Source organism: Ochlerotatus camptorhynchus, unplaced genomic scaffold (genome assembly GCF_037179485.1).
Source record: "Ochlerotatus camptorhynchus isolate MF236.1 unplaced genomic scaffold, CSIRO-AGI_Acam_v1.1 ptg000330l, whole genome shotgun sequence".
Taxonomy (NCBI): Eukaryota; Metazoa; Arthropoda; class Insecta; order Diptera; family Culicidae; genus Ochlerotatus; species Ochlerotatus camptorhynchus.
The window spans coordinates 4,137,741-4,152,799 of NW_027040818.1; the positions used below are offsets into that span (position 1 = coordinate 4,137,741).

General features: G+C 38.9%; 1 protein-coding gene across 2 annotated transcripts in view; it reads right to left on the bottom strand.

Moving 5' to 3' along the window:
• Positions 1-15,059, bottom strand: part of LOC135708336 (serine/threonine-protein phosphatase 4 regulatory subunit 1-like) — a 529,117-nt gene that overhangs the window by 236,780 nt on the left and 277,278 nt on the right. The gene's annotated exons all lie outside the window — the stretch shown is intronic.

Here is a 15,059-nt window from a genome sequence, read left to right on the forward strand (position 1 = left end):
ACAGTTTCAGGTTATTTTATTTAAAAAAATCATGATATTTAATAAGCAGAAATTCAAGGTCTTTCTTTGATTAATAGCATGGAAATTCTGATAAAATGTCATGTTAACTTTGATTTCGAATCGAACAAAATTCAAGGATAATTTATGGTTAAGCTTCAGAAAGAGCAAGTCTTTCTTTTAGTAGAAACTCACTCCTTTCACTGGTGTAATTACCGTATGTTGAGGATTATTGATTTTTCTCCATTATTCCGTAGATTTCCCGGTTTTTTTCTTCAAATTACTGGGTATTTCCGAATTCTTCAGTTTTCCCGGTTCGCTGGCCACCCTGCATATTGGATGATGCACAGAATTCTTCATCAGGGAATGTACAGTGGTTACTCAAAATAACTAGGATAGGCAAATTTTTGGTCAACTTTGGAGTGTTGTAACTTCGTCATATATGATCCGATTTTAAATCTTTGAAGAGCATTTGACTGGAAAACTAATATTGTTCTACGGTGTATATTTGCCATAAAAATAATCCTGGTCACCGGATACCGGAGATATTCCGAGTTTCCGGAGGGCTTGTCTAACTTGCAAAATTATGGTAAAATTTTATGTATGATGCTGGTTAAATATATATATTTTTAGTAAATACAACGAAAGAAGAACCATTTCTAAAGCGAATCATATGCCAAGAACTAAAATCGGCCTATAATCCACCGAGATATGACCATTTCCCTGGAATCGGTTCTGGTGAAGGGTTCTGAATGCGGGCAGATCATTTAGTCGCTCAAAACATGCCGTGCGACAGCTCTTTCTTCATGGTTTATCGTCAATAGACTTTCGATAAACTTTAAATGCATTATTGACCACATTGGCCACTCTCGGAACATTCAGTATGCCCCCGGGGGAACCTGGAGCAGGGGACAATTGCATTTTTACACCAAAACATGCTGTGCGACAGCTCATTCTTCATGGTTTTTCAAGAATAGGCTTTCCATAAACTTCAAATGAATCATTGACCGCTCTTGGAATCACGGGATACCCCCGAGGGATCCTGTAGCAGGGGTCAATTGCGTTTTTACACCAATACATGCCGTGCGACAGCTTTTTCTGCAAGCTTTTTCATGAATAGGCTTTTGATAGACTTTAAATGGATAAGTGACCACATTGGCCGCTCTCGGGACCTCCGGTATGCCCCCGGGGGAACCTGGAGCAGAGGACAATTGCATTTTTACACTAAAACATGCCGTGCGACAGCTCATTCTTCATGGTTTCCAAAAAAAACTGTCGAAGCCCACAAGCTGCTTAGAATGCTATTCAATTATGGTACCGGAACTTTCAAGTTCTTATAACGATTTAAACATGAAGCTGCTCAGTATGCTGAACCACCTTCAACCAACTTCTTAAGTCTTAAATTGCCTATTATCTGAAATTTTGGTTAGTTGGGTACACAATGGGAAAGGAACTGAATTTTAAATTTTGAAAATTGAATCTTCAATTAAGAATAATGAATTTCGCCTAATTTCAAACTTGTTAGATCTTTGTTAATTTTGTAATTATTATTGAACTGCGCAACATAAAAAATCTCGTCAATGCGGTCGTGCAACCCTGAACTATTTGTCAGGTAGTAGACACCCTGTACCATTAAGTCAAAGAATCTAATACCGGCAATGGTATACCTACTTTTTCTTCTGGCCTTCGTTACCCAGTAAAAGCAAAGCCTAGCTAATTCATACGAGCATTCATTAACTGAATGATCGGCTGCTTAATCCTCATAGATCATCTTCCCATCATACACTTGCTGCGCTTGTTAACTTTATGGAAAGTGATCTCTTCACGTACAACCTTCTTCCACCTCTGATGACCTACCTTGGCATAGGCTGGCATCAGGCAGTAGTGCAAGCGCGCGCGGCACAAAGCCAAAGCCTGACTAAATCGCTCGTTTGGCTGCTATAACTCCAGCAAATCGCTTAATAGGTGCTGTTTGCCTGCACCTTGCTCTCGCGCTCTCTCTCTCTATGTATATATCCGTCTCTGTGCAAGTATTTCCGATTCGATTGTTATGGATTTCGACCGCTTGGCAGCTTCGGTGGGTTGTACGGTGCTAAATATTTCACGGAACTCTGATTTTCTCGTTGGAAATTGAGAGGATGATATGGTTTACGACACTCTGTTTTCGTGTACGTGGGAAAGTGGTGAACTAATTTGAGCTTTGGTTTTAATTGGGCGCAATTTTTCGAACAAATATCCGAACTGGTCGGCAGATCGGTTTCATGAATGAAAGTTCGTTGCTCGATCTGGTCACGTTCTTTCCTCGGGGCTAGCTTGTTCCAGTTTACTAAATGTGGAACATTGGTCGTCGAAGAATGTCAAACAGTTTGGCAGGCCTAGGATCTACTATGAGTGATTCTTCATAGACGCGGAGGCTTCACCTGCGCACTGCAGTAGCAATTAACACCACAGTAGATGAGAGTACCTTGCATATCTTGCCATCCAACCAATCCAAATAGCACCGAGCCTAGCCGACTGAATGACTGACTGACTGACTGACTGACCGACTGGCCGTCCAGAGCGGAGGGTGCGCTAAAACAACAACAACTTCATCATTATGTGGGCTATCGTGTGATACTTGAAAGTGCCGTTAATAGCTGTATGTTACGGACCCGAATGGCTCTTCCTACCTTCCTTCCTTCCTTCGGTTCCTTTTCGCCAGCCCGGTTGCGGTCGTGCCAGAGCAATTTAATTTAAAAAGTAGTTTAGCAAAAAAGGCGAAAGATAGATATTAAATGCCCGATATGAGAGGCTGGATGGAATCACACGTTCAATCGGGGAGGAAACTGCACCATGGTGGGCTGGGCCCTGGAGAGGAGGCGGAAAGATAAACAGATCTCAAGAAATTGCGCAAAGACGACGAGTATGAGATGAAATCGATAATTAGTGGTAGGGTAGTGGGGAAGGACCCCGGGGAGGAGCAGAAATGAGACTTGCTAATATTCGCCAATCTTTTATCTTGCGTCTCGCATCTGGACCTTGGGTTGTGGACTCTGCTTCATGCGAATGCGGCCGGCCGGCACAGCGAGCAACTGTTGTAGACCATTCGGTGCCATTTGTCTGTTGTTTTACCACATCATCATCGTCATCCTCCTCTAGTTGAGTGTTGTTCAACGTTTCTCTGTCGGGGCCATAGGATTGGTTGGGATGCAGAGATGACACTTTTTTCGGCTTTTGACTGTTCAGAAACTTGTTTGCCGCGAAAATACGTTGGACACCAGTGTTGTGGGAAAAGGAATATGCAGATAGATTGGAACCTCGGTCCGACCGAGGGTTCCTAATTTAAATTATTGAAAAGGTCACCTGCCGCTGCATCCGTCGACGTCGCAACTTAACAATGACTAACAATAGTTGCATAACAGTTACGACAGTTAAGAAATTGGTCCCGTTATATTTGGAGGGCAAACCTGATTTCCAAAAAAAGATCTGATCCAACCTCAATTGTGCAGGATCAAACTTCCCACACGGAAATCAAAGTAAAATGGAGGCCAGTCTGCCAATTCAGTTTGTAGACACACATGACGAATCATCATACATCGCACGATCGCTTGCCCGTCAGATTTGCGTTCGACGAAGCACTTCTTCCTGCCTGATAGCTCAGCTCCCAATTCGATACGGTCGTGTTTATGTTTGCACATTCACACAATTGGGGAGCGTTTTGGGTGATGATGGAATCCGCAACCGTATGGTTAAGATCTCATATCCGTCATACTAAGCACAAACCGCACTTGACCTCTCTTTTTCGAACAGGTTGGAGCATAAAATGTAATGTTAATGACTTCTAAATTTATTTTGTAAGATATTGTTAAAAACACTAACACTGCTTCTTGATTCCAATTCCATCATATGAGTTTCAATTTCGTCCAAACACATTGCAACGTCATATGATTCACTTCGGCATACGGATGTAGACAGACAAAATGGATTCGCCAGGAGTGCATCTTTTGTTTGTAAGAAGAATATTCACAAATATTGTATTTCAGTGTTCAATATTAACAACAAATTTTCTATTTTGTTCGACTCTTATTCCTCTTGGACCCTACACAAAGTAATCCTGCTTGGACATCGACTTGTAAAATTCCTCTTCGATCCTTAATATTCTTATAGTAATCTGCTTGAAAGTCGATTTGGATAAAAAATTTACTGCCGCAAACGCAAAAGAAAAGAGCAATCTCTTGATCCCCCTTCTGATGAAATTAATTTGAGCAATCAAGAAGAGCTTTGAGTGGGTTGATTTATTTCCTTTAAATTCCGTTATAATTGCTTATCTTTTGACAGATACGCGTATTTCGTCTACTACTTGCAGACTTCATCAGTGCCAAGTACTCAACACCACTTGGCACTGATGAAGTCTGCAAATAGTAGACGAAATACGCGTATCTGTCAAAAGATAAGCAATTATAACGGAATTTAAAGAACATAAACCAACCCACTCAAAGCTCTTCATAAAAGGATTCCGTTAAGAGGAACGACAAATTTAAAGAATTGAGCAATCAATTTGATATGCCCACGGATGATGAGAATGAGCCATCATCCAGACACAGTTCAATAAACTTTCCCGGCTTAATGCCAAGAAGGAAAAAGTATTTTATAGTGATAACCACTTCCGATTTCCATACTCTTCGCACGGAACTTTTGAACTTCATTAAATTCACGATTTAACTTCAAATTGGCCATCGGGTTGAATGCTGTGTATTGGCTAAAACCTCGGACGGATTCAAACGTCTTCTCAAGTGTCTTACTGAGAAGCAGCACATTTTTTTTTTACTAACGACACCAAAACTGATCGTCTGTTAAGGGTTGTCTTGAACCCAGTGACCCAGTGGTGAATTCCTGGATCATTCCAAAGATGAATTGACAAAACTACTTGGAGCCAAACAAAGTAATCAAAATGAAATTGAAATCCCGTCCTGGCAATTCGCGCAACGGGATTTCTAATGATTTTTATTTACTTCACTTCAAGTCTAGAGAACTAAACAACCTTAAGGCCTTGGAAAAAGCTAGACTTATGCTTCATGTCCGAGTGAAGTGGGAACACTTCAGGAAGACTGGAGGAAATTTCCAAAACTTCACCCAGTGCCGTAAGTGTTGATAACTGATATGCTCTGATTACTGATAACTCCATGTTTGATGCTATTCAAACTGAACTAAAATTTACGAACAATATCGTCAGGACTTTGAAATTCAGTAATGGATTTTAAATTATTAAATATTTTGAATTGGAAAGCTCGATCTCTTAAAGATAATGAAGACGAACTATTTAACTTTTCGAGAGTTAATAACGTACCCAAGTAACCAAAAGTTCTGATAAAAGGCTTTTTGTGGCTTAAGCAGCTTGGTTGAAGGTGGTCTATAGAATTCTAAGCAGTCTCATTTTTAAGTCGTTATAAGAACTTGAAAGTTCCGGAAGCATAATTGAAGAGCATTCTAAGCAGCTTCTGGCGGAAGTTGAATGGAACTTTTAGAAAATAAGTTAAAAAGGGTTTTTGTCCCGTACATCAATTCTAAATTTAATTCGCACTTCTATGAAAGTTAATTTTACAGTCAGGTACACAGATAAAAATTCTGAATTTTAATTGTGATGTAAACATTCATTTTCGTAAACTTGTATTTCATTTCACGCAACCGAGCAACTTGTAAACAATGTTGTTTACAAAGATGGGCTTTTGTATACAATATTTGCTACATTGCATGAAATGTGTCACTACTTTTGCGAACTGTTTAAAGAATTAAACCCAGTCCTTCTGCGTGAGAGCCCCAGCACGAACCGCTACGTCATCTGAGATATATTAAAGTGAGCTGTTATCCCGCCTACTGTTGGAGTTTTCAGTACCAGCTGACTGACTTGAATACAAAACACAACAACTTGATTAATTAAAAATTGGTGTTTGCCCCAGAGTTGCGACCTATCACAATCACGATCGCCAAACAGCTGATGGTAGTAACGCTTTGTACATTCCTATCAATGTGCTCGTCGAAGCTCTCTCCATGACCATCCATCAAGTTAACGAAAGAAGTAAAAAGCAACTGATGAATGTCGTCTTCTGTTGTGATCCGTCACCGATCTGGTCATTCCCGACAATCACGACACTCATCTGTGCTCGTTTTGAAGCAGTTGCTGCTTTACTTGCTTATTTGCGTGTGTTGGTGAGTGAACCCAACAGCTTCGTTTCATGTTGCCTGCTTTGTTTGTAACTCACACAGTCGCGCCTGCCGAGACGAACTTGGAATGCGTAGGCATTGTTTTCATTTTCTTCTGTCGTTTCGCTTTTTCTCATGATCGTACTGCAGAAGTCTTCACTGTTTTCGTTGTGCTTTTCATCATCAGCAGCGAGTGTAGCGTTTTGCTTGTGAGCAGCGACCATTACTAGTGATTGTTGTTTGCCATGGCTCTAACTCTCACTGCGTGACAAAACGATCTGTCAGCGATAGTCACGTGAGTGTCATGATATTTTGCATCTCTGGTTTTCCCGCAGGGTATTCCAACACACTTGTGGCGCAGTGGTTAGCGTTCGTAGATCGCATGCCGAAAACACGCGTTATAAACCAGGAAATTGCTCTTTAATTATTTTTTATGTTTGGATAGAATTATTGATGCACTGCATGGATATAAGAATTATGATTTATTTGAGTTTTTAAATATTTACGTACATTAAATTTTGTTAATCATAAAGATTTGTGCCGATTGCTGCATGAGTGCTATGATTTACCTTTTTAGAAACATTCAAGTTCCTAAGAAGTTCCGCAGTGAACTGTTAAGATACTTTAAAGTTGCTAAGAAGTTCCGCTGGGAACCTGTTCGGAACTTTGTTGTGGCCATGTTTTTAGCCTTGCCTGAAGTTCCTAAGAAGTGCTTGGGGTGCTTTTTGGAACATTTTTTGAACTTCAAGTTGCTAGGAGTGCGCATCTGAACGTTTTGGAGCCTGAAGTTCCTCGTGTACTTTCTATAGCTTCGAAAGTAGCCAGAATGTTGTGTTCGAACTTTATATGCACTTTATGGAACTTGAAAGTGGTTTTTATAGTTGAATGCGGAACTTTTGGTTGCTTGGGAAGAAAGTTCTGTCGGAACTTTATTTGAACTCTACGGAGCTTTAAAGTTCTTTCGGAACTTAATGGAACTTGAAACTTCTGTTGGAACTTTATGGAACTTGAAAGTTCTGTCAGAACTTTATTCGAACTTTATGGAACTTGGAAGTTAGTTTTATCGAACTTGGAAGTGAGTTTTATCGAACTTGAAAGTGAGTTTTATCGTTGAATGCGGAACTTTTAGTTACTTGGGGTGCATATCGCCGTTATAACTGAAACGTTCCTTAAACCTGACCATAAGGTCAAAAGGTACGCAAACTATTTAATTTATCGAAATGATCTTCTTCATGGAGCCGGGTGGTGGCGTTGTCATGATTGTTCATAGATGTATCAAACATCTAATTCTTTCTTCATTTGAAATCAAAGTAGGCGCAGGCCAGCAAAAGAATTTTCTCAAGGGTGACCAACAGAAACTTACCCGTCATAGGTCTAAATTCTTCATTATAGGTTATTTTAATGCAAAACACCGCTCATGGAATAATGCTAAAAGCAATTCCAATGGTAATATTCTGTTTGATGATTGTTCTGCAGGTTATTACACTATTCAATATCCAAACAGCCCAACATGCTTTTCTTCAGCAAGAAAACTCTCAACTATTGATTTGGTTTTAACTGACTCATGCCAACTTTGTAGCCAATTGGTTACCCATACTGACTTCGGTTCTGATCACGTTCCAGTAACTTTTGAAATATCCCAAGAAATGATTTCGAATCCAAACACCCTGCTTTCAATTACCATAGAGCTGATTGGGAGCAATATCGAACATTTATGGAATATAACTACGATCCAAATATTCCTTTGCAAACCAAAGCTGACTACTTCTATAGTTGAAGCAAGCGCTGCCTCAGTACTAAACTGCGATGTTAAATTCGATTCAAATTATAGACGATGATCTTCAGCTCTTGATCCGTCTGAAAAATGTCCGTATGAGACAATATCAAAGAACACGCGATCCTACCATGATAGTTTTCTGGCGGGATTTGAAAAAAAAAAACAAATTTAAAAGCGATTCTCTGCCCTGAGGAACAAAACTTTCGAAAATAATGTTTCGAAATTAGATTCGAGTTCCAAGCCCCTTTGCAAGCCAACACTTTTTTTGGAAAAAAAAAACCCTCTAAAGCCTATTCCAACGCTTAAAGAAGGTGCTCAAATGTTGATCACAAATTCAGAAAAAGCTCAGAAACTTGCTAAGCAATTCGTGAGCTCCCATAATTTCAGTTTGGGTCTTACTAGTCCTATTGAGAATCAGGTTGCTCGGGATTATCTGAATATTTTATCTCGGGAAAATATGTTTGATGATTCCTTGGGGAATGATTTGCACGAAGTAAGATCTATAACTAAAAAGTTTCGTAATATGAAAGCCCAAGGTGATGGTGGAATTTCCTATATCCTCATGAAAAAAAAAACTCCCAGAGAGTACCTTGTCTTTCTTGATAAAACTATTTAACAGTTGATTCAATTTGGCACACTTTCGTGATATATGGAAAAATGCAAAAGTTGTTCCAATTTTATAAACGGGATAAAAATCCAGCTGAAGCATCTAGCAACCGTCCAATAAGTTTGCTTTCATCAATAAGTAAACTTTTTGAAAAGATAATTTTGAATAGAATGATGCTTCACATCAATACGAACTCAATTTTTGCAGATGAGCAGTTTGGATTATGCCATGGGCATTCAACTACTAATCAACTCTTAAGAGTTACCAATTTGATTCGTTCAAACAAATCTGAAGGCTGCTGAACTGGAGTAGCTCTTCTAGACATAGAAAAAGCATTCGACAGTGTTTTGCATGAAGGCTAGATTGCTAAATTGAAAAAGTTTAATTTCCGCTCTATATTATGAAATTAGTTCAAAATTATTTAACTGGCAGTACTCTAGAATGTTTTCAAGAATTTCCTAAACTAGCGAAGTGGCTAGTCACAGAGTTCCAGATTATGCCGAATCAGTTCCAGAGTAAAGCAGTTAGTAACACCCAGGAGTACGCCCAGCAACTACAATCTTCAGGAGACTTCAACGAGGACGAGATTATGGTATCTTTCGACGTCACAGCTCTTTTCCCTAGCGTACCGGTCAAGGAAGCGATCAACCATTTGGAGGACTGGTTACCCGAGCAAAGGATTATACCAAATTGATAACAGGTTCTGATATCCGGTTATCAAGATTTGATAACTCAATATGTTATCATTGTGGTTGAATAAGCAGCCAACATAACACAAATTATAACAAAAATTACTCCGTAGATATAAAAAAAAGCTGATTTAGTTATCATTGAAAACATCTTGATAACAAATCCTGTGATCCATGCAAATATTTTCAAAAAATTTCAAATTATTTTATTGATTTGGTATTAAAACCTCACGCAGATAACTGAAACATGATTAGCAGTGTGTTTTTTTTTTCTCACCATGCGGATAATATTTGAAGTTTTAAAGTATTTCATATTCTTTCATGATAAAAACTGATAACTAAATTGGTCGATGTGGATAACTAAATTAGTTATGCGATAACAACAGAAAACAAAATGATATCTGGAATAACAAGACTTGTTTTCAAGAGAATATCAAGTTGTTATTTTACTTTGCTTGCTTAACACAACAACGAGAGGATGCAGCATGGAGAAACAAGGTTCGGACATACCTTAAGTTGACCCGCCTTTGTATGGAAGAGAACTACTTTTCTTTCCGAGGTAACTTCTTCAAGGAGCCCCAATGGGAAACCCCCTATCCCACTTTCTGTGTGCACTTTTCATGGCCAACTTGGAGACAATCCTGAAGGAGAAAGGACTATTACCAAACCGTTTGTGGAGGACTGTTGACGATATCTTCAGCGTAGTTAAACGGGAAGCCCTTCCACAAATTATAGACGAGATCAACAGAACAGGAGATCAACAGGATATCAAATTCACTCACAAGGTAGAAGAAGACGGGAAACTCGCATTTCTCGATCTCCTAGTCATCAGGGAATCGTCATCATCTTCTTCGCTTGAATACGAAATTTACAGGAAAGCAACAAGCACCAACAGGAGTTATCCGCTATACTTCCAACCATTCGTTCCAGCAGAAAATGGCCGCCTTCCACCACATGATTCATCGGATGCAGACTCTTCTACTCAGCGATACAGGAAAGGTTAAAGAATTACAGTACATCTTCGAAACAGCGAGACTCAACGGATACAAGAAGACAACAATCCAGGCAATCATCGATAAAAAAGCGAGAATTCTACAAAGGAGATTATTTACAACCCTCACCGCAGCACCTAAACCCTTGAAACAAGTGTCCGTTCCATTTGATTAAGATATTACTTGTAAGCTAAGACCACAGTTAAAACAATTTGGATTAGATTAAGCTTTCATCAGTAGACATAACCAGTTGAAATCATTGTTAGGATCCACTAAAGACCCAGTTAATGTTTTAGGTAAAGCAGGTGTATATAAAATAAGCTGTAATCATTGTAACAAAGTATACGTAGGAGAACTTTAGCAACTAGATTTAAAGAACATATAGCGGGCAAAAAGGCCAAAAAGCAAGAGGAAAAAGGCCTAAAACCCCCTTCCAACGGGGGAGTTTGGTAAAGAGAGATGATCAAACCGATTTGTACCTTCCTAAAAAGTTGTCCTTGTTCGCTTTCTACTCTCTATATACAATTTTCACACTGTCATCTGTCGTATAAAAATTACCTCTTTAGTCTGTTATTTGAAATTAGCATCTTCAACTATAAATTAACTTGGAGTTTTCCTCTAAAACCTTCTAAGAATTCTCTAGAAAGAAATTGGAACTATCATCGAAACTAGCATAATATTATTCTCAGAATTCCAGAATGCACCCTAAACATTTTAGTTACCCTTGGAACTCTTTCAAAATTCACAATGTTGAAATGGTCTATCTAATTTCCTCAGAATGTCGATCTTCACTTAAAAACAATGCGCTCTGAATTAATACTCACTTTCCCAACGGTGACAAGTGTTCGCTCTACATCCGTACATTTGTAACTAGATCAAATCGATATGCCAGTAGTGGCTTTGGAATGCGTCCAAAGTCATACGAAGCGACCATTTGAATCGGTAATTAATTAGGTTCCTCTGCTCTAACAAGCCCTCCTCCTCCTCCTCCTCCTCCTCTCGGAGAACCGTAAATTTACCGTAAAACAATCAAAACCCTCATTTAAATTTTATCGACAAACAAATTTATCAGGGCCCTCGAAGCACAACAACAACAACAACAAAAAAACAGCACGGAACGGAATGACTGAATGGAGAGAAATTCCCAAATACCTAGCGTCCCTAAGGCTGCCGTCGTCCGGGGTGGTGATAAAAACCAACACTACCAGTAATCATCGTGTTTTTCACCTGTCGCTGGAACATGCGTCACCGTATCTCCAAGACAAGCGAAAACGACACCTCTTTATTAGGGACTCGCCGTCTGCGGAGCAAATCCACGCCAAATAGCGAAAAATTAAACGAATTCAATGCACCAAGTTTGTGCTATAATTCGGCCATTTTGGTTCTCGCTTAATTTTTTAAAATGGCGTATTTGATTTTTTTTTCAATGAATCGCAGGCAGCACGAAAACGGCTTATCAAATCGAAATGGTGTGTGAGATAAAAAAAAATTAGGATTGTCGTATCAGAACAAAACTAAAAGCATCATATTTTTTGTCAAAATATGAAAATAACTGATAAAAGTAAAAATAACACATTTTTAAGATTGTTAAACTTATGTTTATTTCAACTTTTAGTAACATTTTTGAGCAATATTATTGAATTTGTGTGTAGAAAACGATTTTTTGCACTAAACAATTTTTTTCTGCATGAAAATTAATCAAAATTATTTGCGAAAAAGAAGTTTAAAATCTTTAATAAATATTTTACGGTCAATTTTAAAATGTACATGGTGTGAAATATCATCAGAAAAGTAAGCATTTTTGATAATTGAAAGCTAAACATATGTTAAAAAATCTTAAAAATGTACTTTTTTTTGTTATTAATAACAAAAATTCGTTATTTTTTTCAATGATTTTTTTTGACGTAGAACTACGTTTTTGTCGACTATACTGGGGTACAAATCAAAAAATATGTGTGATGAAATAGTGTTAGGTTTTGAAAGCTTGTAATTTTGTCATTTATAGATGTAATTAAAATCCAAATACACCAATCGATAGGGTATCACTTAACGAATCTGCTGAAATAAATACTTTCGCAATTTTATAATCAAAAAACTTTTGAAAAATGCGCAAATGATAATTTTAACACTGTTTTCATGAACTAAACGTTTTCCCCAAACCCAGTCATCATAAACGAATACCTCTTGGTTGCACATCATTCTGCTTGAACAGATATAAAACAGCGCTGCTTTCCTGCCCCTGCTCATTACCGCTTCAGACGGCGTGGCACTAGCACCACAATGAGGAATGAGACTTGGAAAATTATGTATGTAAAACCCTCTCCCCCCTTAACAACAACCCGAAAAAGACATAGACTTTGACGATCACTTTTTTTTTTGGGAAATAAATTTTAAGCAAACCACAATAAAGGGCTATTCATTTACTACGTAGACAGTTTTTTTTATTCTTGACCCCTTCCCCCCTCCCCCTGCGTAGAGAATTGTCCATACGTTTTTTTTTTTAATTTGTATGGGCTGTGAATAATTGCCAACCCCCCCCCCCCCCCTTAAACTCTGTCTACGTAGTTTATGAACAGCCCCTTATAAGTAAAAACATTTTTTTACACGCAGAGCCAAAATTTAAAAAAAAAATGCTTAAGAGGAGACATACATTTGATGAATTACCAACAACTGACTGTAAAACATATCTGGTACCTCTATATATGCAATTTGATTAACATCCAAAGTCCATCCTTTTTTCCTTAATCTGCACAAAAGATACGTTCTGCCCCGCCCCATTCATAATAATAAGTATAATAGTCAAAAAATCAACAATTTTGCGTGGTTCTACGTCATACTGCGGTCGTGTCTAGGACACAACCGTTTAATTTTTTTTCTGAAAAGACAATACTGTTTCTCAGACTTCTTTGTCACAGACATCATTTCGATTAGAAGAGTGACCATTTTCACGAAAAAAAATAGTTAATTGGGCGACCTCAGTTGAAAATAGTTACTTTTAAGTGAACAGCTAAAAAAAGAGACCAAGTCACTCAAAAATAACCAACTTCCAGTCCTGGAAAAGGCAGATTACTACAACTTTGTCTCAGTCGTCATTTCGATTTGATGTGCCGTTTTCGTGTTATGATTTATTGTATAATGTCGAATACGCCCTTTATAAAAATTAGGCAACACTCAAAATGGCCGAATTCCAGCACAAACTTGGTTCACTGCCTACGAATAATTATGGGAAGTGTTATGGAATTCTGAGAGGTAACACTTTAAACTCGTTTATGTTTTCGCTATTTGGCGTGGAACTGCTCTGTAGTCCATTTGCTAGCCTAGCCCGAGCGTGTAGATTTGATACTGGGCCGGGGGGCGCCCGTTCAAAGTGGCTGTGGTCCGACGCGCTTCATAATTATCAACAGATTGAGGAATGCGTGATTTTCGGGGTTCAGTAACCTTTGGGATCAAGGAATTCGATCGCCATTTTCCCTGTATTATGGATTGGAAAGGTCAAAAGGCAACATACCCAGAACCGGTTGACCTGTGCTTGCGAGGTACCTTTGGGCAAGAATTGGACACCCGTGGTTTGAGGTTTACTGTGAACGTGTGAACCCGTCTAACCGTCTGGCGATACCACCGTTTCGGCTCAAATTCATCAATGATATGTTCGCACCTTCGACAGCCCAGTACACGTCGGCCATGTCTGGCTCCTTGTGGGATTCATTCAAGAAAAAAGCATCAACATTTTGTGCATGGTAATTTCCTCCATATAGGCAACAACCGAACGCCTAAAAATTAGAAGCCCAAACCAAATATCAAATCGACCGACAGCATACGCATACGGATGGGCTCTCGCAAGCAGGCATTTACCGAGGGAAAGGTATTCAAATTGGGCTATTTAGCATATCATAACAGAGCCCCTAGTCCAGCGAGTGAGTGAGTGCGAGAGTAGGGACAGCAACATCATCATCAGCGTCATAGAGCTTGATGGTAATCATGCCACACACTGGACTGGTCTCGGCCGAGGAGTGAAGGAAAAGAAAGTTTTGCGTTTCCAAGAAATTCCTGCTCGGCGCGAATAGTTGGAATTTTTGAAATATTTTCAAAGCAAAGGCCCCGAAACTGCCGAAACCGTGTCCGCGTTGGTGAGCTGCATATCAGATCTAGTGGGTTCATTGTTATGTGATCGCAGGAATGCTGATGTTTTTGTTTTATTAGTTTTAGGTTATGGATCGCGACTAGCTAGGATTTACATGCTATATGTGGCGCTATAATTTGACTGCAAATGAGGCAGTACGTTAGGAGCTGCTATCGATTGGAAGCGATGCTAATTTTCATCTTGAATAACGTATAGGAGATGTTGATATGAATTCTTCGAGGAATGTGGCTGTCAAGCAGGAAAATAACTTGCGTCTACCAATCATAAATTTTGCAGCCAAAACAACCCTAATATAAAAAATACCATACCCGAACGATAACCCAAATAATAGAACTATATCACAAATGGTTTGGATGATACCTTGAACGCGTTGTTAAGCAAATTAACCATACAAATTTTATTAGGGAATGCAGAAAGTAGGCAATGTTTTGTACGATAGGTTTCTCGGCAAGCGGTGCACCAAACAAAAGTGTCACTGAACATCTTTGGAATTGGTTAGCTGGTTCCGGAGATTTGGCCTTGTATGAGAACAATTCTCGATGAACATTTCAAATTCTGCTTTTATTGATTCTCTTCATCGACTTTCTTTTTTGATAACCACTGCTATGCATAGTTTGATAAAGGAGGGTCTCATCTAGCGTCCAAAACGTCAAATACAGTAGGGAAAGGTTTTGCA